Genomic DNA, 25,589 nt, shown 5'->3' with positions numbered 1-25,589 from the left:
CACTAGATCCTTCACCTGTAACACCCCGTCCATATACCCATGGCACTATCCAAGCCTCCTAGTTACTTGCTTTCCCTTCAGTACCTCATTCACCCTTCCTCTCCACTATTATCCTCAATTTCATACGTAGGGACAGGTACATGCTGATGCCTCCTCAATCACCTTGGTCTCTTGAGCAGTCAGGCTCAATATCTTTGACATCCATAGACATGAGACTCCACCATCACTGATAACTGTGCCATGTCCATGTTCTTGACCTCCACAACGCCCCCTTTGGACCATAATCTCTCATTCTTCCTTCTCTTCCTGTCTCACTCATGCTGAAATCTACTATTCCACATCTGCACCAGGAGTCCTTCGGCTCCTTTCTGCCCTATCAGTCATCATCATCTGGCTTCATCCTTCTCACCTTGCAGTCTTGATTCTACAGGTAACCAGTACAGTTGCACAATTCTCTCCAAACCTGATTCTTTGCCCCCTTGCCCTACCACAACCATTCATGTCCTGTCAGGCCTCAGCACTGCTTCATCCCCACCATCATCCGATCAGAATCAACTAGGTGGTTCAGTGGATACAGCACTGGGCCTGGAATCAGGAAGATCTGAGTTCAAATCCAGCCTCAGACACTTACTATCTGTGTGATCCTGGGCAAGCCACTTAATCGCTGCCTATCTCAGTTTCCTCAATTGTAAAATGGGGATAGTAACAGAACCTACCTTAAAAGGTGGTCATGAGGGTCAAATGAGATAAAGCACTCAGCATGGCTCCTGGTATGTAACAGGCCCTAAATAAATGCTCATTCCCTTTTCTTCCACTCCCCATCTCTCTTCCTGCTCCTACACCCATTTAGAAAGTCACACACCTGTGTTGACTGAGTCCACTACAAATTCATATTATCTAATCTTAGAAGGTACCTCACTACTATAAGGTAGCAATTTTTATATCTTATATCTTTCCATGCGGCAGCTAGGTGGTGCCATAGACTGAACGCCAGGCCTGGAGTCAAGAAGAATTGAGTTCAAATCCAGCCTCAGACACTTACTAGCTGTGTGACCCTGGACAAGTCATTTAACCTCTGTTTGTCTCAGGTTCTCATCTGTAAAATGGGGATGATAATATCACCTTTCCTCCCAGAGTTCTTGTGAGGCTCAAATGAGATAATCATTATAAACCTCTTAATTAGAGCCTGGCAGTATCTAAATGTTAGCTATTAGGAATGATTCTGTTTTGAACATTCTCTTTGACCTTTCTATACCTCCCTTACCACCCTTTGTCTTTCAGCAGATGACCTGGTCTCTAACTTTATTGAGAAAAATGATGCCAGCTCCCTCATCTCCGTCATTCCACTCCTATAAATCTCCACCTTTCTTTGCCTCTGGCTCTAAGAAGAGGTGGCTCTTCTCATCAAATGCTCACCTTTCTGTCTGTACCATTAGATTACAAACTCCTTGAGGACACAGCCTGTTTTTGTCTTTCTTTGTATCCCTAGCATTTAGACAGTCTGGCATGTAGTAGGTACTTAATAAATGCTTGTTGCCTCTCTTGTACCATTTATCCCATCACTTCTTCTTTCTTCCAGGAGCAGAAATCATTCTCCCTTTCTCATCTTTCATCTCTTTCTTTCTATTAATTCCTTACCTACTGTGTACAAACGTGCCTAGGTCTTCCCCATCCTTAAAAATTCTTCATTTGATCCTACCATCACCTCCATTTTCTGTTCTCATTTCCTCACTACCCACTCACTATTCAACCTTTTATCAACAGGTTTTCCAACCCCACCGCTGTGCTAAGGCTTAGGGGTCTGCCTTTGAGGTTCAACTAACAGATGAGGAAACTGAGGCCCAGAAAAGTTAATCACCCAAGTGCTGACTCCAAATCCAGGGCTTGGTGATTCCTCAATGATTCTGACTCTGTTCTAACTGTTCTACAGATGGATAGAAAGACATCCCCACAGAAGCATAGCTCTAGGCTCTCCCTCTCTCTCGAACAGTCTGCCAAAGTACTATCCCTAAGGTGTGGTTCTGATTCACAACCCTCCCTTGCTCAAAAACCATCAGTGGTTCCCCAGTGCTTTTCAGGCTCTCCTTTGCCTGGTATTCAAGGCCCTTAACCTTCTGGGCCTAACCTATTTTCTCTTATACTAGCACCCTCTAGATATTCCAAGTTCCTGCCAAACTTAGCTCCACTAACATCTTCCACTGGACTAGAAGGAATATCTTTGCCCCAAATCAGTGAAAATACTCCCTTGCTCCCACACCCCGGCCCTCTCAACTTTTAAATTCCCTACACCTTCCCTTGAATAACATCCTTCCAACACACACACACACACTTACACTTGCATGCATCCCTTTCCAATACATGGGCATATGAATGCATTCATGCCATTCCAACATACACATATTCCTGCATGCACATCCTTCCAACACATACGTATCTGCATGCAGGCACACATATACCTAAACACTTTTTCTGCACACACAGATGTACAACGTACACCCTTCCAACACACATACCACCTATACCTGTGTGAACACTCCTCCAACACACGGATCGGCATGCAAACACTCTTCTGACATATACACACATGCATGTTTACACATCTTCCAATACACACAAGAGCCTGCGTGAACACCCAATACTTATACCTGCATGCACACCCTTTGGACACGTGAATATTCATGCATCATAAATGCTTACACATTCTTCCCATCTACATCCATACATAAACACATAACTACCCTTGCCCCAACTCACCCAGGGAAGTCGGTTAAGTCTAACAACGGCCGGAAGTGGGTGCCCAACCAAATCGCTCCTGGCAACAAGAGCCTCCCCAAGCCCCTGGCCAGAGTACTTCCGGGCCTCTCTAGGCCGCTGGGAGGACTCATCCTCTCGCTGGTTCACTTGCTTGCTAGCTTGTGAGTTCCCAGGCCGGCAGAGCTCTGATGTCTGATGGGGGAGGGTCGAGCCCCTGAGGCTGCTTGGCCAAGAGCCCAGCTCCCTGCTTTCTCTAGTTGGGAAGAAGTGGGCGGGCTGGGGGGGAAGGGAAGAGGGAAACAGTTGGGGACTTGAGCTGGGCTCAAATTTGAGCCCCAAGTTGCTGCTTCCATGGATTGCCAGCCACAACTCCCATCCTTGCTAGGTGCCCATTTCAATTCAATCCAACTACCTAAACATGTTTTGGTTGTTTTTTTTTTTAATTAAATTTTTTAATGTAGCAAAAACTACACAGTCCAGGACCTCCAAATGCTTGCAGTCTAAGGCAGCTATAGGTACACAAATAAATGATACAAAGTAGAAAACAGCAGAACCAAAGGAAAGATCCAAAGCACTCCAGGGAAATTTAAAGTAGAGATCACTTCCTGCTGGGTGGTGCTGGAGAAGTTTTCCTAGAGGAGGTGGTGTCTGGGCTGAGTCTTGAAGAATGGAAAGGGTTTCAACAAGTTGAGATGAGAACATCAGTCCAGGGCAGCCTGTGCATTACAAAGACGAAGAAGGCAGACCTATCTAGAAGTTCTGTTTAGCTGGACTATGGCAGCCCATGAAAGGAAGTAAGAAATAGGGCAAACTGTGAAGTATCTGAAGTCAAAGGGTCTGGGCAGGGGAGGGAGGAAAAAGAAAAAGCACATTATAGTCTCAGGCCTTCATTCAAGGTTTTCAACAACTCTGGTCCAACCTACATTATCTTACATTACTGCCTTCAGTATATTCCAAATTCAGAAATTTCCGCTCAGGCAGCACAATCTGAGGCTACTTTGATCAGTATTGCACTTTGAGAGTCTCTTACAGGGATGGAGAACCTGAGGCCTCAAGGCCACATGTGACCCTTTAGGTCCTCAAGTACAGCCCTTTGACTGAATCCAAACTTCACAGAACAAATCCCCTTAATAAAAGGATTTGCTCTGTAAAACTTGGGACTCAGTCAAAAGTCTGTAGCTGAGGACCTAGAAGGCCTCATGTGACCTCAAGGCCTCAGGTTCCCCCAACCCTTAGTCAGGCATCAAATAGACTTCCTGATCACCTGTTGTGTTTGTTCTAGGCCACCTGGGCAAAGTGGATACAGAGACCAAGAAGCCACTTTCAGGTCTTCAAGAAACTTCTGATCCTGGAAGCAGCTGGCTGGATATCTGAATGTATTGTTTTAGTCAGGCAACACAAATGACTAAATTTCTGTTTAACCTGTGTACTCACCAATGGTGGTTACCCTGAGTAATTAAGATGAGAGTGAGATTTCCTCTATGTGCCCTTGGTAAAGGGGTTAGGAAAGATGACAAGCTGTCAATAGACATTTATTGAGCACCTATTATGTGCCAGGCACTGTGCTAAGTGCTAGGAATACAAATATGACAAAGAGTCCTTGCCCTCAAGGAGATTACCATCTAACAGAAACACTAGCAGGGACATGATAGAGTTCAAGTGGGGAATGAAGAGATGATTCACATGAGAGCTCTCTGTAAATGGAGGCTTTAGGAGGAAAGAAAAGGAATAAGCACCTACTATGTGCCAGGCACTACTCTAAGTACTTTACAAATAAAACTTTGTTCCTCCCCAAAGCCTTCCAATCAGAAGAGGGTACTGAAGTGATGAGTACTAAAGTTGATGAAATCTTGCAGGATGATGAGTTTCCTGATGATGAGGTTCATGGGAGCATGACAGGGTCCAAAGGAGTACAGACAGACAGGAAATGAAGTGTAAGACAAACAGCTACACCTGTGCTTTCTGAAGTGGGAACCTAGAATGATGAGAGTTGAGTCTCAATATGTATGATAACCATGATACCAAGGAGTGAGTGTAATTAGGAGATACCACCATAAAGATTTAATATCTCCTAATATAGAGAGGTAAAGCCATTTTATACATGAGTAAAAATAGTTTGTGGAAATCTGTTGACCAGGGATATAACCATACATTTGGCACTAGCCCCAAGAATCTTTGGGTTATGCTGTTTTTCCCTTGGGAAAAGGAGGGCCAGAACGCACGTGTATGCAACCCAGAGTGTGAAGAAAAATCGGATGACTGAATACCACTCAGCCCTTTCTCTAATGAACTGACCTATTTTATGCATCACTTCTCCCTGGGCAACATCACTGCCTGCCTCCCTAAATAACAGAAATCCTTCCGGTCCACCTAGGACCAGACTGGGACCAAGGAGGTCAAACAGCAATGATCGAAACTTTGAAATAACTTCTGGTAGGGATTCTTCCTGAGATACACCAAATACAATGACTATACTAATGCCTCAAGCATACTTTCCTGTCTTTCAGATTTTATTAAAATTCCCTGTGTTAGGAGGGTTTTATGATCGTTTGTGTAAATAAGCAACTTTTTAAAAAACCGATACAACTTACTTGGAAAGAATACAAGTGGTGCAGCTACATATTTCATCAGTCTAGGGAAAGAATGTCATGTCATAGTTTAGGCAGGCTTGGTATCTTCTCTCAAAGGAAAGATAGGTAGATAGATGCTATGCAAATGGATGCAATGAACACAGATTCCGGTTATTTGCCTTTATTGTATTCGTGAAGTACCTAAGTCTGCTTATGTTAGGTTGGTGCCTTTGAAAAAGTCTCCAGCCCCCTTTGCCCTTCTTAATATAAAACAGTACTATCCCAAACTACTATTATTAATCAGACCTATCCTGTAATTCTGGATGGAGCTGGTTTTTCTGAAACTCTTCCAGAGCTACATTGCCTTGCAGGGAGCAGATCCAACTGCCAAGCAAGTAGATGGCTAGTAAAGCAGATTAGTACATGTATTCTTATATTTTCAGTAGTACACTCACTATGGAGGAATCTTAAAAAAAAAAAAAAGATTTGTACCATATCACATATAATAACAGGATTTCAGAACTGGAAAGGACCTCAGTAGCCAATCTATATTGAAGGAATCCCAACTATAATACAGCTAACAAGTGGTAGTCCAGACCCTCCAAGGAGGGGAAATGCACCTCATGACGCATGTTTCCCTCAAAACTCTGCTCAAACAACACCTTCCGCATGAAGCTTTGCCTGATTCTCTCCCAGTTGCTAATACCCTCCAATTCAAGAAGTTATCTCTTATTTTGTACATACTTCTTTATGTACCTGTTACCCTGATTTCATGTAAGCTCCCTAAAGGGAAGGCTATTTCATTTTAGTGTGTCCAGTGCCTAGCACATAATAGGCACTTAATAAATGTTTATTAATTGACATCTAGAACTGAAATGACTTACTAAGATATTTAATATGTACTAAGATATTGATACTGGTAGATGTCATTGTTTGAGCCACTGTCCCAGGTTCGGAAATAACTACCATTTATGTATCACTTTAAGGTTTGTAAAGTGCTTCAATACATTATCATATTTGAACCTCACAACTTTATGATTAATAATCTGGCATTATTAATTATTGTTAATAACTGGCATTATCATCATTTTGCAGATGAAACTAAGGTTCAAAGAAGTTAACTGACTTCCATGTGATCATTCAGTAAATGTCAGAGGTAGGATTTGAACCCAGGTATTCACAACTAAAATTCCTGCACTTTGTTCACTATGTTAGGGCTGCAGAAGAGAAAATGTCTCAGCTGGTTGGCTGGGTTTTTTCACGGAAGAAAATGGAGTCTGCAAACTATGGGCAAAAAGTAATTCCCAGTAAAATTCTGGTTCCTTATACAACTCTGAATTTTTTTTAACATTTTGTGGATATGTTTTTGTATATAATTTTGATTCCCCATGATACTTAAGTGAATTTAATTAAAGCATTCTGCTTTGGGTGGGGGGGGGGCTTTTAGCTTTGGTCAGTTACTCACTGAAAGAAGACACGGAAAGCCACATATTAATTAGCATTAAATAACATGACAAACTGATCAAATGATAAAAAGAAGAGTTTAGAATTAAAATCTTGTCCATAGGGCATGACCAAGCAAATTGTCTTGGCAAAGGCAAAGGGGAAAATTTGAGGGGATAAGAAAAGGGAAAGTTCATTAAGGACCTAAATGGTAGGTTAGAGAGATGTTTCAACAAATTCTCTTTTCATGATCTTAAAATCTAAACTGAAGGTGACAAGGAATAACATAAGAAACAGTGGCCCCATTTTGGAAACATGAAGAACTTCAGGTCCCACCTCTGACATATTGTGATCTACAGGACACAACTTATTAATATAAAGACAATTCTCTGTAGTCATAAATTCTCTTATAGACTGTAGGTTGCAGAGCAAATGCTGGTCTGAACTGATGAAAGGAGTTTCCTTGTTAATTGTTGCCTATACCAATAAAATCATAGTTCTAGTCAACAACTAAAAATCTCCAGAGGATAAGGGTTGTGACCTGTACCAAGAGAGAAAATAACCATATCAATGAGATCACAATGAAGCATAAGAATAGTCTAAAAAGATAAAGGCCTTAGAAGTAAGGAATATGCAAGAATTTTAATGGGAAACCAACATACAAGAATACAAGTCACATTCTGCTATGAGTTTCCTAAACTGTGAATTAATGAAGTCTTTCCAACATTCCTCAAATTTTTCATCATATATTCATTAGGTTGATAAAAAAATTTTCCCCCAAAATGAAATGGTTGAGAATTAACATATTCATCACAATTACAAACTTATCCACATTCATTAAATTCATGAGGTTTCTCCACTATAACGTTTCTGATGTTGACCAAGTCTTGAACTCCAACTGAAGGCGTTCCTACAATCGTTATATTTATAATAAGGTTTTTCTCCACTATGAATTCTCTGATGTACACTAAGGCGTGAGCTCCACCTAAAGGCTTTCCACACTCATTACATTCGTGCAATTTCTTTTCAGTGAGAGACGTAAAATGTTTTATAAGGTTTGTACTCTCTAAGGCAACCTCATATTCATTACACTGGTAAGATTTCTCCCCAGTATGAGTTCTCTGGTGTTCAATAAGGTATGAGCTTCTGCTAAAGCTTTCCCACATTCATTACATTCATAAGGCTTAACTCCAGCATGAATAATCTGATGTTGGGAAAGGGTTGAACTTTGACTAAAGCCTTTACCACACTCAGTGCATTTATAGGGTCTCTCTTGAGTGTGAATTCTCTGGCGTATTATAAGTTTTTTCATATTCATGACATCCAAAGGGTTTCTCTCCAGGATGAATTCTCTGATGATGAATAAGACTTGAATTGTGAGTGAACGCTTTCCCACATTTATCACATCCATAAGGTTTCTCTCCAGTATAGATTCTCCAAAGTTGAATAAGATGTGCGCGCTGAACAAAATCTTTTCCATACTCATCACATTTAAATGGCTTCTCCCCTGTGTGAGTTCTTTGATGGAGAATAAGGCATGAGCTGCAACTGAAGGCTTTCAAACATGTTACATTGAAAAGGTTTTTCTCCAGGTGAATTAACTGACATTGAATAAGATGTGAGCTCCACTTGAAAGTTTTCCCACATTTGTTACATTCAGGCATTTTCCCTCTGGTATAATTTCTTTGAGGCTTAAAATGTGGCCTACAAAAAAATCTTCATTCTCATTACACTGCTGTGATTTAACATAAATATGAGTTTTTTGATGTTGAACAAGGGTTGAACTCTGGCTGAAGGCTTTCTTACAATGATGACACTTACAAGGACTCTCTCCAGTGTGAACTTTCTGGTGTCAAATAAGCTGTGAGTTTTGATTAAAGGCTTATCCACATTCATCACACCCATAGGGTTTCTCTCCAGTGTGAGTTCTTTGATGTTAAAGAAATTGTGAACTCAAATGGAAGGATTTTCCACATTCACTACATTTAAATAGCTTCTCTCCAGTATGAAATCTTTGATGTCGACTGAGTTGAGGTCAGAATAATAGCTTTACCACATTTAACACAACTATAGGTTTTCTTTTCAGTGTGATTTTCTTGGTCTCCCCTAAAGTATGAACTCTGGTTGAAATTTATCCCACGTTCATTACACTTGGGGAGATTCTCTCCAGTATTAATTATTTGATTAAAAGCAATGGTTGAATTGTGTATGTAGCTTTTGCCACAGATTTCACATTTATAGGTCCCCCCCCTTGTAGTATTTCTTTGACCAATAGCAAGATTTGTGTTTAGCAAAAAGTTTTCCTAAATTCACTTAATTCTTGGAAGCATCTTCCTGTGGAAGTTTTCTTAAGAGTCACCATGACTTCACTGAAACCTCTCTCCTGGAAAAGGAACTGTCTTAAAATTTCCTCTGTGGTATTTCCTTGGTGATTTTCTAATCTCTCAGGTTCACACACTCTTCCAAAACCAGGTTCAGGAGGAATAGTCCTTAGGCATATTTCTATTATTCCATGTGGTTCCACTTCTAAAATTCCCTCTTTTTCATTTGACTGTTTATTTTTGGTCCAGATCTCAGAATCTGAAACAATAAATAGAAAATACAAATGTTACCTGTTACTTCTGTTGGAAGAAAACAAAAGAACTCAACATGTCCAGAATGAAACTTATTAACTTTCCCCAGTAAATTCATTTATTCTCCAAACCTTCCTGTTTTTGTTTAGAATACTACCATTCTTCAAGTTATCCAATTTCACAGCCTCAGCGTGAAAATTACATCCTTCCTCTGCTAAGAAATCTTTAATAGCTCTCTATTACTTACCAAGTAAATTTCAAACTCCTTTGCCTGGAATTCAAGTCCCTCAAGAGTCACATTCCTCACTCTTTCCTTTCCCTCATCTTCCACATTCAAATGGCTACAAGTGTTGTCAATTCTACTTCCACAACATCTCTGAAATCCAGCCCCTTCTCTTCACTCACAGGGCCACTACTCTAGGTCCCAACCTTCTCGTATCTTGGCCAGACTATTACGAAAGCCTCCAACTAGACTCCCAGCTTCCAGTTTCTCCCCTCTCTAATACATATTTCACAAAAGTTGTCAAAATAATGTTCCTAAAGCACACCCTCTGACCATGTGAACACCCTGTTGAATATTTAGTGGCTCCCTATCACCTCTACAATTAAACAAAAACTTCACAATCCATGTCCAGCCCATCTTTTTAGGTTTATTTCACATTCTTCTTCTTTTTCATGTATTATATGTTCCAGGCAAAGGGGTCTACATCCTGGTTCCCTGAACTGATTCAATTCCCTCCCTCTATACTTCTGCACATGTTGTCCTGCATGTCAAGAATGCATTCACTTCTCATCCCTACCTCTTAGAATCTCTAGATTCCTTCAAGGCTCAAGTCATACGCCACTTACTTTCGGGAATAATTCCTGATTTCCCTAGTTGAAGGCACTCCCTTCTTCCTTGGATAATCACATTAGTGCTTATGTTAACATGTTGTACCACTCTAATAAATGTAATCTCCTTGAAAGCAAGGGTATTTTTCTCTGTACCCCAATGCTTAATACAGTATCATGGATATAATGGGTGCTTAATAAATGCCTACTCAATCACACTGGACTGGATTAGACTGAGAAGTAAGAAGGGGTTATCAGGAAGAGACAAAATTTGGCTCTCCCTTATTCACCTCTCATTATCCTGTAAGCTACCAAGTCCTGTTGATTCTATCTTTGCAATACCTCTGCCATCCATCCCTCCGCTCTCTTCCTACTACAACTATACAGGCCTTCACTCTTACTTGGAAAAAGAGCTTTAGCAACTAGGAGAGAATCAGGAAAGGCTTCAGGTAAAAGTGATGCCTGAATAGGGTTTTGAAGGAAATAAAGGATTTGAATAGGTACAGCTAAGTTGGGAGTGCATTCCAGGCATGGGGGACAGTCAATGAGAAGACACAGAAATGGGAGACGGAGTGTCATTTCTGAAAAAAAGCAAGGAGGGCAGCATGGCTAGACTTTAGAATTTGAGGAAGAAAAGAAGGAAGGAAAGGAAGGAGGGAGGAAAAGGAGGAGGATTTATTAAAAGCCTACTATGTGCCAGGCTCTGTGCTAAGCATTTTGCAAATACTACTTCATTGTATCCTCACAACTCTGAGAGGTAGATATTATTATCCCCACTTTACAGTTGAGGAAACTGAGGCAGCCAGAGGTTAAGTGACTCACCCATGGTCATACACATTTAATTCAGATCTTCTTGACTCCAGGTCCAGCAGTCTTTACACTCTGCTACCTAGTTAAGAGGGAGGGGAGAGAGAAGTGGGGAGAGAAATAATGTACAATAAAGTTGGAAAGGTAGATTGGGGCCAGATTATGAAGGAACTAAAAAGTTAACCAGAGGAGTTTATATTTTATCCTAGAGGAATAGGGAACCATTGGAGTATATTTAGTAGAAGAGTAACATGGTCAGGCTCATAATTTAGGAAAATCACTAATGGCTACATGGAGAATGGAGGGGGACTTAAGGTAGCAAGGCCAATTAGGAGGCTATAGTCCAGATGAAAAGTGATAAGGGCCTGAACTAGGATGCATAAGTAAAGAGAAGATAAGAGATTCAAGAAATATTAGTAAATAGAGAGAAGGTAAGGTATGCAACAGAATTTGACACCTGATTAGAAATGCGGAGTGAAGGAGAATGAGGACTAAAGATAATGCCAAGGTTTTGAACCTAGGCCTATAATGTCTAAATGGCAACCACAGCTTCTTAACCTTCTCTCACTCACCTGCTTGAAGGCCTCTCAAGTTCTCTCTCTCTTGGGCACCCTGAAGATCTACAGCCCACAGCTCTTCTCCTTGCTCTAGCTGGGAAAACCAGCCAGGTTTAGAAATGGGAAATCCTGCATGTGACAAAGGAGAGGGAATTCAAAGTATTCCCAAGACTCAGTACCAGTCTCCTGACCCACTGGGGAGAGGAAAAGACCAAGAAGAAACTAGATCTTCTGAAGGAATCTCATTCCCTTGTGTAGAAAGGGCAGTGAAAAAGGTGAAGATCTTGCCACAAAAACAGAACAAACTTATTTGGTTCTTTACTGCTAAGAGACTGTGAGCCTGGAAGAATTCACACAGACTAGGGCTCTGTCTCCAATAGGAAACTCAGAGGATAGGGGATGGCTAATGCCAATAGCTCAAAGGAAACTGTACATTTCTGGTCCCGCCGGATCTATCACCTCGCTAGAGGCAACCAAAATGTTCTGATGCTGAGCTTAAGTGAAATGAGGAAGATCTGATCTCTGGATCACAGAGCATAAGTTTGATGAAAGCAGGGACAGTATCTTACTCAATTCAATAAACAGTTATATGTGCCCAGAATGTGCAAGGTTCAAAACTGGAAAACAAAAAAGTCCTTGCCCTGAAGGAACCTATGTTTTACTGACAGAACCCAGTGTATCCGGAGGTAAGCAAATACCTAGCATTAACAAAATAACACAATGCAATATCATACCAGAGAGTGCACTGACAACTGGAGAGGATCAGAACAAGGTTCTTGGGGTGGGGTGGCTCCTGAGCTGTCTCTTGGAGGAAGTTAGGGATTCCAAGGCAGAATTGAGGAGAAACTACATTCCAGGCTCAAGAGCCCACTTATGTAAAGGCAGGCAGGTGGGGACAGAATAGCATGTCTAGGAAAAGCCAGCAGGTCAGTGTGACTGGAATGCAAAGTACATGAAGGACAATATCGTGAAATTAGCCTTGAAAGGTAAATGGAAGCCAGACTGTAGAGGGTCTTAGGTGTCAGGCTAAGGATTTCATATTTTATCCTAGAGAAAACTGCAACTTCTCAAGCAGAAGAGTAACTGGAAGTAGGAAGAGCAATTAGGAGAGTAGCACAATAATTCAGGCAAGAGATCTTGAAGACCTGAAAAAGGAAACAGGCTACATGAAGAGGAGATGGATGTAAGAGATGGAATGGACAAGACTTGACAACTGATTGATCAATAGGGTTTAAGATGAAATGGAAAGGGTCAAAATTAACCCCAAAGTTGCTAACCTGCACAACTGGAAGATTGGCAATGAAAGGGAGAAGTTTGGAGGGATGGGTTTGAAGGGAAATAAATGTCTTATCTGAAATTGGTACCTACATGGAGCACAGTGCTCTGTGTATAACATATGCTTAATACAGGTTTGCTGAATTAAACTGCTGCATTGAGTCTTTTTTTATTGATAAATTGTGTCTGAACATCTAACAATAAGCATAAATATTTAAATAGATCAACACAGCAATAGAAACACACTACAAGCAAAAACAAGAAGAAAATACAAACTAAACAACACAAAAGACTGCAACCACACACTTATTATTGACTAGTAGTTAAAATAAATTTTACCATGATAGGCACTATATTTAACTTAAACTTATGTTATTGTTCAACATGAATTTTATTTATTACATGGTTGTGGTCAGCATACACATTATTTTTTGGTCCTGTTTTCTTTACTCTGCATCTAGGTCTTCTCATATTTCTTTGAAATCTTCATATTCATCACTCTTTTACTTTTTTACTTTAATACACCACCATTTATTCAATTTTTGGACACAAAATTGCACTAAATACAATATTATTGAAGTTCTTAACTCATGAAGAACATAAGAGACCTAGGGGAGCAGATTTTCAGTCATTAGGAAAATAGCCCTTACCCAGAGTGACCATGTTCCCACAATTTTCCAGCATTACATCCCTGTAGAGTCCTCTCTGACAGGAATCCAGATGCATCCATTAATTCCTGGTAAAGTACACAGCCACATCTTTGAATGTCACCAACTCCTGAAACAACACGTAACTGCTGCCCCAATGCACCAGACCTGGGTTCTAGTCCTGGCTTTCCAGGTATTATGCCCTTTCTAGGCCTGAGTTTTTTCATCAGAAAAAGAGAGAGATTAGACTAAGTGATCTCTGAGATTCCTTCCATCCCTGACAGACTATGATTGCCCTCAGCTGGAGGGAGGATGCACAAGGAAAGGAGAGAATCTAGGATAGGGATTGCTGGGATAAATAGTTCTGGCAAGTGAGGTGATGTGACCCAAAAACATTCCACTTCCAGTTTGCACCCCCACCATCCACAAAGGAAAAGAAGGAAAGAATGACTAAATCCCTACAACCCTGGCCCTTGCCCAGCAACCACACCCTTTCTAGATGGTGGGCATCTGCCACTATTTCTCTGGCTAACAAACTCCCACCCCCTATTACCCATCCAGGAGAAAGTATCTCCAAACTTCCCCTCTCATATTCTCATCCCCATCCGCCTTAATCCTACCATACCCATGTCATACTTTAACCCTGCCCACCCTTTCTACTATATCATCTGGAATTCCTGTTCCATGGTGATAAAACTTCCATGCGATCACATCCATTTTATCTGTTTTCATAGACACCTCCTCTACTCCTTTACTTCCAATCAATGAAAGTCTGAATTATCTCCCTTCCACCTCCCCTGCCACTGAGAAAGCAAGAAAAATGTTATAAACATGTATAGTCAAGCAAAACATATTCCCACATTAGCCAAGTCCTAAAAAGTACGTCTCAATCCGCACTCAGAATCCATCACCTCTCTATCCAAAGATGGGTGGCATGTTTCATCATGAGTCATATCTAGAATTGTGGTTGGTTCTATTTAGTTTTTAAAGCCCTTGACCTGGTAGCCTCATTATATATTATACATTACTCCCTTCCAAACTGTTTTTCACACATGGCACTCCATCTTCCATTGCTATGCCTTTCCCTCATGTTTGTAATACATACCCTCCTCCCTTCTGTAGAGGGCCAGCTCTGAGATAGTCCATGGTGGGAAAGGTACATGCCAGGTTTTTCTTTGAGCCTGAGCCTGTTCTTCTCTGGGCTGTGTACTCAGGATGTGGGCTCTCCAACTCCCTTTTAGCTGCCCCTGAGAACGTGCAGAACGACACGTGGAGAGCGTGTTTAAGCCTCAAGGCTAAGGCCATTTGAGGATAGGTCTATGCAAGGCAAGACCATCAAAGACTAAGAGGATGAGGCAAGGACCCACCTTCGCAGCTGCTATCTGCATGGGAAAGAACAGGAATGTTTCAACATGGTTAGCTTCAAGGGAACAAAGTAACAAAGTCAAGCAATGTGTACCCTGCTCCACAGAGTATATAAACTCACTGCCTGGGCTTAATAAGCAGCGTTGTTCTATACTCTCCCACCTGGCCCATGTCTTTCTTTCACTCTCTCCAACATCCTTATACCTCAGTGCCATCTCTGTAGGTGGCACCCTTCCACCTCTTAGAATCCTTGTCTTCCATTAAGACAGCTCAAACACCACTATCTACACAAAGCCTTTTCTAATCCAAATACTAGTACTCTCTTACCCAAACTACCTTGTGTTTAACTGCTTAGTATCCATTCTCTTTATATTTATTCTGTAAATGTTTATATGTGCGTCTGTTGTTTCTCCCTGTAGCACATAAGCTCCTTATGAGTAGAGATTGTTTCTTTTATTTGTCTCCCCAGCACCTAGAACAGTGCCAGCCACAAAGGTGCTCAACACATGATTTTTGATTTATTGATTCCAGACACACAAATAGGAGTAGTAGACAAGACTGCACAGGTGGCCTCACACAAATAGTAGCAAGACTTTTTCTGAAGATCCTATTTGTTTCTCTCCCCTCCAAAAAGGTGATCTCCACCTGTCTGACCACAGGGCTACATTATATAGTAGAAAAACATATTGCATGAATTGACAATTTGGGGAATAAGCTTTTCCCAGGATCAAAATAAGATTAAGGGCAATTTTGGTCAATCTATAATTCCAAGTCTGAACACAAACCATATTTAGAACATCCCCCACAGTATATAACCAGGGACATGTCCTTTGACCTCTCTTATCTTACATGATCATTGTGAGGGTCAAAGGAAGTAGTTTATGTAAAGTGCTTTTCAAGACTTAAAAGTGTCAAATCTATCTTGGTAGTCTACAATTTAGAAATACATCTGAAGAGAGGAAGGGTTTTCTTTTTCTCTTTTTCTCTCAGTTGCTTCTTGTTGGGGGAAGAGTAAGTTTGTGTGTTCCTTCCTCTTTTGGCTTAGAGAGCAGCTCAGTAAGCACTTGCTCTTTCTCTCTGTATATAGGTTTACTGCTGGGCTCAAAAGGGATCACACCCTCTGAGTTTATCTGGAAGATTCTTTTAGAGCTCTGTCACTTTTCTGAGCTCTGAGAAGCTCAAAAACTTTCTTGATCTTTCTGCCTGACAGGGAATTTCAATGTACCCCAGTGAAAATGGTGCAACCAGATCACAGGAGAAATACCTTTACAAATCTCACCTGTCCTCCCAGAGAAATTTTGCTTACATGTTGCAGCTTCTACTTCTATATCCAATTGCATTAGTGAAATTATTTTATGAGGAAATAACCTTTATGTGGCTAAGATCAACAATGATTTGCAAATACTTATGACTGAGCTAACATTTCTCCAATGTGATCAATGCATATTTTAGTTCTGTATGTTTAATATATTGTGACTCCATTTTTTCAAAGGGCCTGTAAGAGTACTGTTGAGTACAATATGCCATCATGTACCATCTCTTATCTCACTGTCCCTTCTTTAGAAGTTTCTTGAAAAATCTATGCCAGAAGCTTCCACTTCCTCACCACCCACTCTCTATTCAGCCCTTTGCAATTAGATTTGTCCCCACCTGAAATTGCTCTCTCAAAGTACACCAATAAACTCCCATACATCAAATCTAATGGCTGTTATTTAGTTCTCATCTTCTATGACTTCTCTATAACATATAACACTGTTGCCCACTACATCTTGAATATTCTCTCCTCCTCTGGCTTTTGAGACACCACTTTCCTGGTTCTCCTACCGTTCTACATGGTCCTTCTCTGTCTCCTTCACTGAATCTCCCTTCTCTTACTGACCCCTTAGGGTTGATGTCCCAATATTTTATCTTCAGCCTTCTTCTCTCTGTCTCTGTCTGTCTCTCTGTCTCTATCCGTGCTAGGTACTTCCTTCCTTCACAATTAAATTCACTTCCATGGCTTCGATCACCAACGCAATGTTATTAACTCCCAAATCTCTATCTCTAGGAATGACTTTGCTTTTAAACTATGTTGGAAAATTTCAAAAGCAAAAATCTTACACAGCAGGGAGAAGGAAAGCTTTATTATAGTTCTCGCAAGGAACAGAAGCCTCAAGCTAAGATGCACAAGAGCAAGCACGACAATACAGAAGCAGAGCCAGCTTATATAGGTTAATTGATTAAGGTCTCTCCCTTCCAGGTCAGGATTGGTCCCAATCCTTCCTGGTTATATTCTTCCTTACACTCCTACTACATACTACTCCTTATCATGTTACCCCACCAGATTCACGCGTTGCATATACAGAAAATGGGGGAGTAATTTTATGCAGGGTGTATTACTTAATATTAATAAGGTTCATTAAGCAAGAGCACTTTGATTCTGGTGGCTGTTGCTTTAAGTGTCCTTTCATTAACCCCTCAATTCTTGAACTCCCTCCTTCAAGTTGGATTCTGTGGTTAGCAAGTATTTAGTCCCAACTCCCTTACTGGATGGTTGGTCTTTAAGCAAATAGTAGTGGGTCAGCTCCCATGGGGGAAGGGGCTGGCTTCTTCACTATTTGTTGTGGAAACAGAACAACCCTTCTTTTCTTACAACCGCGCTCGCGCGCGCGCGCGCGCGCGTGCGTGCGTGTGTGTGTGTGTGTGTGTGTGTGTGTGTGTATACATACACATATATACTTACACATCTGTTTCAACAATCCAGTTAGCAGCTGTTGTGGAGGTGGAAGACCAGCCCAAGCCCAACAACAAGAACGCTACCAGCACACTGCAAAAGCACAGGTTCTTTTGATCTGCTTAACTAAAGAAAGCTATATGAAGGGGTTGACAAGCTTACTTTAATTTAGCATACAAATATCATTCACTTAGTTCAGGGGAAAAGAGCCAGCACCCTAAACTTCGGAATAAATACAAACAAATTACAAACATCAACAGACAAACCTTGTCTGATTCAAATCCCAATACATAGTTACCAGAGTTTAACAAAGTCTCAGCATCTGGGTTATAAGCTAGAGGGCTCTTAGCTACAGCTGCCCAGAGTCTCCACCTCAGCACCACCACAAGTGAGAGCCCTTGTGCAAATGGCTCTGTCCTCTCTTCTTATAGGGCTTCAGACGTCATCAAAAGTCAAACGTCATCTGAATGACCAGAAGTTAGGCTGCTATGATTGGCTCTTGAGTTAGCCCCTCCCCTTAGGACCCTGGGAGGTTCACATCCACATAGGTTAGGTTAACACCTGATAGGGGTTAAAGCCTGGGGCTTAGCATGTAGTAAGACTCAATGAAATACACTGAATTAATCAAAGGAAAGAAAGCCAAACTCTTCATGGGCACTTGTTGAACTAAATGCTAAGAGCCCATTTCGCTTACCAACACAATATCTCTCTCTCTCAGTCCACATGCACACAGGACATTCCAGAATACTGGGAAATTCTATTGGCACCTCAAATTCAACGTGACAAAAAAAAAATAAACACATTATTTTCCTCCCTTAACCTGCCTTCTGACTTCACCTAGTATCTGTGTCACCAAGTTCAAAATCCTTTGTCTGATACTCAATAACCTCTAAAATATGGCACCACTCCACCCTGCCAGGCTTCCATCAAACATTCCAAGTTCCAGCAAAGTAGGCTATTTGCTGTCTCCCATAGAGATCCCACACTTTCTCACCTTCTATTCATGTTATTCGCTGTTCCAAGAATGCTCTAGCCCTCCTCCATTGGTTATCTTTTATCTTCACTTGTTTATCTTTTAAAGATCAACATAACACTTCCTTGCACCTGTCCAATAGGTTGTTGTATTACTGTTAAATCTAGGTATGTGCAAAATCCCAAATGGTCTATAAATATTGAGTACAGGTAGGTATCATGTCTTGTCTAAATTTTGTAATTCCCCAGTACCTAGCACAGTCCTCTACATAAACAAATCAATAAATATGTTTAATTGCATGAATTCTTGTAATTGTTGTACTCAAAAAAAAGGTCTTGTCAGCCTCACCAGTGTTACTCCTTGAAATCCAAAGGTTTACTAGACAAGACCAATCCAGATTAAGGGAAGATCAGGCCATACCCAGCAGGAGGGATGAGATTTCTTGGAAGGACAGCTCACCTGAGACTTGGATATCTTCATTTTGGGCACAGCTGCCATCTCCTGATTTTCTGGGCTCCCTTAAGGAAACAGCAGGTACCTTTCAAAGATGAATGGAGACAAAAGATCCATAAAAGAGACTTGCCCTGCCCTTTACTTCTCATGGGCCTCCCCCTTACACAGAATACTTAAGGGGCCTGTAGCACAGCCTCTTCATATGCTACACCGATCAATAAATCATTATCAGTCACTGAGTCCTGGGTCCCTAAGAAGTATGTGGCTGTATATGAGGTATCACAAGAATACTGGTGTAGGAAAGGGAAGCATCAGTCCCCATTCTAAAAAAGCACACGGTATCTGGGGAAACTAAGCAGACAGAAATGCTGACAGAGGCACACAGTAGCCCATTAAGTCAACTCTGCATCCTCCCTCCCCAGCGGCGCCCTTCCCTGCAGACCTTGCTTCTGCCCTCCCTGGGGGCTTGATCCGTTCAGGTTAATTACTATTTACTCTGCGGGCAGAGGCACTCTCTGAAACCTCCACACTTTGCCAGGCAACAGACCGTTCCATGACTTCTTGGTGAGGACGCGACAGCTCAATCTCCCTAAGTAAAGCAAAAGTAAAGCTCCTCCCAGGTCTTCACCAGTGCCTCAGGATAAGACAACTCCAGAAGGTCCAGCAGACAGACCCTCCAGGATCAGCTCCCAAGGGAGGGGACGTGCCTTGCCCAAAGCCCCATTCCCAGTTTGTGCCAGCGCTAGAACCCGGATCTCCTGGGTCCTGGTCCTGGCTCTTCCCACTCCTCCAGGGCTCCCCTCATGGCCTTGCTTGGACATTCGAGCACAAGCCCTAGAAAACTTCCTAGATGTCACTGACTCCACCTTCCCCCTCCAAGCAGTACACCTCTGGGGATGGAGGGGGTTGGAGGTGGGAGGGTCATGAGGGCTTCGCTTGAATACTTCCGACGTTGGGCTACTCACTCCCTGTGGGGGTTCAGGCTGGGAGTCTCCCACATTCAGACTTCTGATGGAAACTCTGCAGAAGGGTCAGGTCGGGGCGGGGAGGGGGGAAGCAGGAAATGAAAGGGACGGGGGTTTAGGCCAGGCCCTTCCTTCCTCCCCCTGAGCCTCAGTTTTCTCCATTCACACAGTTAAGATGCTGGAGGGACCCCGAGCCTCTCACGTCCCTCCTGAGCAGCTTCCCTGCCCTGGAGTCACCCCGTGCATCCCAACAATCTCGGGTTGGGGAGAACCCTCAAGACCGCCAATTAAGTCCCGGGGGCTTAGGAGGGCTAAGAAAGCACCCAAGTCTGGAAGCTTCCGGGGCAGCTCTAGGCCGCTCGGAGGACTCGCCGTCAATCTCTATGGTTGCCTGGCACTGACTGGAGGAGGAGCCTGGGCGGTGGGGCTGGGGGAACCTCGCTGAGGTTGGAGCCCCGCCTCTAGGGGCGGGGCTTAAAGGTACCTAATCCCATCCAGGTCTGCATGATTCAAACATATCGCCCGCAATCTGTCTGCTGTGCCCTATGCTACTTGGAATACGAAGGAGAAAAATGACAATCCCTCCCTTTGTGGTACTTAGAATCTAACAGGGAAACTATGATATGCACATAAATACTGACTAGCTGTGTGACTCTGGGCAAGTCACTTAACTACTGTTTCAACTTCCTCACTGTAAAAGGAATAATAACAGCATCCATCTCACAGGGTTGCTGTGAGAATCAGATCTTTGTAAAGCTCTTAGCACAGTCCCTTGCACACAGTAGGCACTTTATAAATGCTACTGCCACAGCTTGATAATGATAATGATACAGGGAGAATTGTGATAGAAGAGATCCAGACTAACAAAACCTGATGAAGGTGGGGGCACTTTCAACTGAGAGGATCAACTTAAATCCTGGTCTTCTGACTTCAAATCTAATATTCTATTGACCATACCATGCTGCTGCCTAAAGTTGTCCAAGAGTCATAGGCTGCCTTACAAGGTGGTGGCTTCCCCATCATTGAGGTCCCCAGTCACAGCCTAGATGACCTCTTTTGTCATGGAAGTTGTAGAAGAGACTCTTGCTTGGATGCCCTCTGAAGTTCATTCCAGCTCAGAGATCAGATGATTCTGTGATCAGCTCTTGCTCCCACGGCTTCCTCCTCTACTTCTACATTAAGCTTCCAAAATCTCTATCCCCTGGCTCAAGGCTCAACCACCCATTCAACTAAGAAATTACATCTTTCAAAGTGAAGAGTATCTCACCACCAGAGTGTTGGCCAACCAACTAATTAACATTTTGGCCACAGCAATTCAAAAAGACCATCTGCTAAACTTCGTGGGCAGGGGATACAATCTGTATTGGCAGTAGATTACACAGATTAAACCACACGCATTCTGAAGTATTGAATTATTTCCTAGGGGAAAAGAGACAAAAATTAAAAGGATAGGGATGCATGTGATTGAAAGTGCATATAAAAAGGTCTTCCTTTTAGCTCCCAATAGTTCTTTCAGCTGCCATGGAATCCAGAGCAATTACCTGCCAGTCTAGAAAATGGTACATCTACTGGTACTAGAAACTGTGAGAAATGTGGTTTTGAGGATCGCTGGACTTCACCAAACTGTGAGAACACACGGCTTTGGGGATCATTGGACTTCCTAAGTAGGGCCAAAGTCCTGAGGAAGAACCCTGTGATAATCCCTAGGGAAGGCTGTACAGACCACAGGACTCCCAGAGGAAGACCACATGGTAGCCCCCCTTTAATCTGTGGGGATCACAGGGCCTCCTAGGGGTCAGACCCTAAGGAAGACCCAAGTGATGGCCCCTTAGGGCAGCGGTAAGATCACAAGGCTCCTGAGACAGGGCCGGAAGTCCCAAGTGATGCCCCCTTAAGAAGGCTGTGCAGACCACAGGGTTCCCCAAGGGAATCTGGAGTGGTAGCCCTCTTAACACCGCAGTGGGGATCACAGGACACCCCAAGACAAGATCGAGGAATAATCCCGCCAAGCTTCCGCTGCCTATTGCTTCCCTTCACTTGACCTTAGGAAGATCCATGTGTGATTTGCCCATTCTCACCCAAAGAACTCAAGACCAGAGTGGGCAGAGGAAGGCATTTGATTACGCTCCTCAAGCAGGTGTAGTGCTCATGGGAACACTCACACTGATACAGCTGCAAGAGCAGGGGTAACCATTCCCTCCACTCCTGCTAGAGTTACGGTTAGTTTACAATCTTTTTTTTTTTTACGTAGTTTTCCTAGGTTATACAGAAGGATACAGAAGCAAAAGTGAAGTTAATTAGATTTTCCTTGTCTTAGTTTAGGACTAAACTATATTCTTTTACTTTCCCTACTTTCCCTCATTAACATATGCAAATTATGCAAATCAGTAGGCCTTGATTCTTGACCGAGACCAGACCCTAGATAAGCTTGAACTGGTTCAAGAGGGTTTGGCCTCTCTAATTCCCCAGACTGCCTTCTCAAAAAGCATGTGCAGCATGCATACAAGCCTCTGACCTCTCACCTGACCGACCTTGAGGCCTGGTTTCTGCTAAAGCTGGGGTGGGGGAGGGTGGGGAAGCACACCTTTAGTTCTGTGGAAACAAAACTCCTCCTCCTATTTCTTACAATTTCCCCCTCTTCTTTTATTCAAATTTTTGTTTCCACATTTTTAATATTCCCTTACTCTCTCATCTGAATTTTTCCCCTTAATCATCAGCCCCTTAAATGTGGGAAGGATTGATCGACGCATTGACAAATCAAAGGGGGCAGTCCCCTTTGTAAATACAGATACAGAGACCCAAAAGAAAACGATAATGCAATTGTCCCTTTAAGATTCAAAAGTCTCTTCCCATAAGGCTCTCTGGCAGGGAACAACATCAGTGTAGTCCTCTGGTCCTTGGTATTTGTTCCAGCCATCTCCAGCATCTTCTTCTTGCCTTCTTGTAGGAACCAGCTTTTTTCCATTCTCCTACAAAAGTTACCTTGGCACAATTTTCTAATCCTTATACCCGGATCATTTTTACAAATTCAGAATTGGAACTTTGGCCAATTGCCATGTTTAAGAAATTTACATCAGAACCCAGTTCCTCATACTTTACATTAACTCTTTACATATTTTACTTAACATACTTTACATTAACATTTCCTCACCAGGAGAATGATATTTCACTAAGGAATTAACAGCAGACTCCAGCACATACATAAATACATTCGATAACCAATTCTTAACACAGTACATATAACATCATAAACTTTTAGCCATGACATGTCTCTTTGATGGCATTTACAAAATAATCCACAAACCATTCTTAACAAGGCTTAAAGATGTTTCTGATTTAATTCCAGCACTTAATTGCACATTGTGTATACAAAGTAACTTTAAATTACAGTTACATATTCACAATGTCCATTCAAAGCAGCACTTTTAAATCCCAGATGTCTGATTGTAGTTATCTGGTCCCTTGATAGTAAAAGACAGTTCTGCTTTTCTGGTGCAGATCTAGAAATTCTCAGACAATTCTTACTTAATATAACTTAGTACAATCACTTAAATTTGGCTCTCCTTTTTTAAACTTCAGAGTATTTCAGTTCATATATCATCTGCTATTTCTATCCTTACCTAAATTTTGTACCTGGTATAAGAATCCTTTAAAATATGAAAGTCCAACCATAAATTGAACTCATCTTCCTTTAAAATTATCAGGCAGATACTTTACAAAGGAGATATAATTTCACTTATTCTACTATCTTATACAATTTACTTGTGCTAACATCCAAATTTAATATCTTATTACCAAAACACACTTATCAGCTTGAATTTCCAGGATTGATAAATTTGAGCCAATCATACACATCTGTGTATAATTCTTAGGGGAATCAATCTGATCCTATTGCCTTTTTCACATTTATCGCATTAAGTCTTTGCCTTATGGCTTTGTCTAATCATTTCCCCCTTTTGGAGGATGTTATGTCTATATTATTTCAATGTTTTATTTGGCCATGAACATAGGTTAAAATTGTAAGCTATTGATTCCTGTGTCCTATTATAATAACCCAGAGATATTCCAATATTCATCTATCACCTAACAGATTTAGCATCGTGCTTACAAAACTTCTTGATAATATAAATTTGCTATGAAAGAAAGGAGGGACAATGTCATATATCTCAACAGGAGGAAAGAATTTCCTTAGCTCTGTTTGATTCCAGGCATGAGCCATGTCTGATAGCCAATCACAGAAAAAGTCACTGAAAGCAGGGCTTAGGAGTAATCAGGTGGGGATTTCCTTTTCAGAAAGGAAATAGCAGAATTGGGAAATAGAGTTAGGAAGATCCTACCTAGGCCATGTCCAAGGTCGTCTTCAAAACTGTTTCCCAGGCACAGACATCCACCTTGAAAGTTCTCTGCTTGTAATGCCAGCCATTCTACTACTGGCTTTCTGTGACCTATTCCTGTAACCAGAGCTTAAAATAATATTAAATTGTAGTCCCATAAAATCTTAAATAGCAAATAAATATCCTTCAGATAAGACTGTCCAAATTTCATTGAGCTAAGAGTTATCAAATCAAGTTACATAACTTTTCCACCTTCTAAATACTTCCTCACACTCTTTCCCAACTTACTTAAACCATCTGAAACTAGCATTCTCAGGACAGGGGAGGCTCAGCTAACTCCCATTTGTCCCCAAACTTTCTTATCTGCCTTTCCAAATCTCTCAAACCCATTACTCAGTCTTCCTTTACATTTCAACCATAAGACAAAACAACTCATAACTGTGTATACTGGAATCCCATTCCATTTTCTTAAACAAACAAAAGAGATTAATGACTGACCTCACAAGTTGATGGATTTGTCCCTGTTAACTCATTCTGGAGGAAAGGGACACTTCAGGAATTAAGTCTTATACACATTTATAAGCTCTAACTCTCGCTTAAAATCACAAAAACATTTTTCAAAATAGTTCTAGAATTGTTTCCCTAAACTAAAGATGTCTCTGATTTAGTCGCAGTAATTAATTACACTATTTGTATCAATACCTAATTGCTCTTATCACTTAAAACATCTAAGAACTCTATCTCACATAGATACAATATAGCTTTAAATCCCATCCTTAGTCTATGGGATAATGATTCAACCTTACATTCATAAACAATATTATCTCATAAAACTTCTTTTCCCTTTTTCCCAAATTATTCCCATTAATACTTTAGAAGCCATATTATCTTTCATTTGGCTATACAAGAGTACCAATGTAACCAGTCACTTGATTAAAAACAACAAGATTTCACATATCTGCATTTATCCAATTTTCCATTTTTTTCCCCCCATAAAACCAACTTCTTTCACAATGGTAACAGATTCTGGCAGATACCTTCCCTTTTGTCACTACCGGCTTATTTCTGATTACAGAGATCTGCCATAAAAAAAAAAAAAGCATCATATCATCTCATCCCAAGAGTGGGTTCTTTTACATCAGATGGCAAGTTTCACTAATGAAAACTACCAAACCAAACCCCATCTCAAATCTAACCTTATACGTTCTGCTGACTTTAAGAAGCCAGGTTTGGAGGCTTCTGACCCCTACTGTAATGGTCCTTTAACCACCCTCCCCCAAGGCTTCTATGGATGAGCATTAATTCTAATAAGGTTCTCACCCAGAAACT

At 41.5% G+C, this 25,589-nt stretch overlaps 1 long non-coding RNA gene across 2 annotated transcripts; it reads right to left on the bottom strand.

Annotated features, from left to right (window-relative positions):
• Nucleotides 1-8,067: 8,067 nt before the first annotated feature.
• Nucleotides 8,068-20,019, bottom strand: LOC118828879. 2 transcript variants are annotated; one of them, XR_005008977.1, is made up of 6 exons: nt 19,927-20,019; nt 18,968-19,046; nt 14,825-14,839; nt 14,563-14,704; nt 13,461-13,546; nt 8,068-9,347 (listed from the first exon to the last, which is right to left on the bottom strand). It is a non-coding gene; the product is annotated as an uncharacterized LOC118828879 (long non-coding RNA). The 2 variants fall into 2 exon arrangements; XR_005008978.1 differs by lacking the exon at nt 14,825-14,839.
• Nucleotides 20,020-25,589: the final 5,570 nt, after the last annotated feature.

Source organism: Trichosurus vulpecula, chromosome 1 (assembly GCF_011100635.1).
Source record: "Trichosurus vulpecula isolate mTriVul1 chromosome 1, mTriVul1.pri, whole genome shotgun sequence".
NCBI classification, from domain to species: domain Eukaryota; kingdom Metazoa; phylum Chordata; class Mammalia; order Diprotodontia; family Phalangeridae; genus Trichosurus; species Trichosurus vulpecula.
Note: the sequence above shows the minus strand (reverse complement) of the source record. Positions and strands in the feature narration are given on the sequence as shown.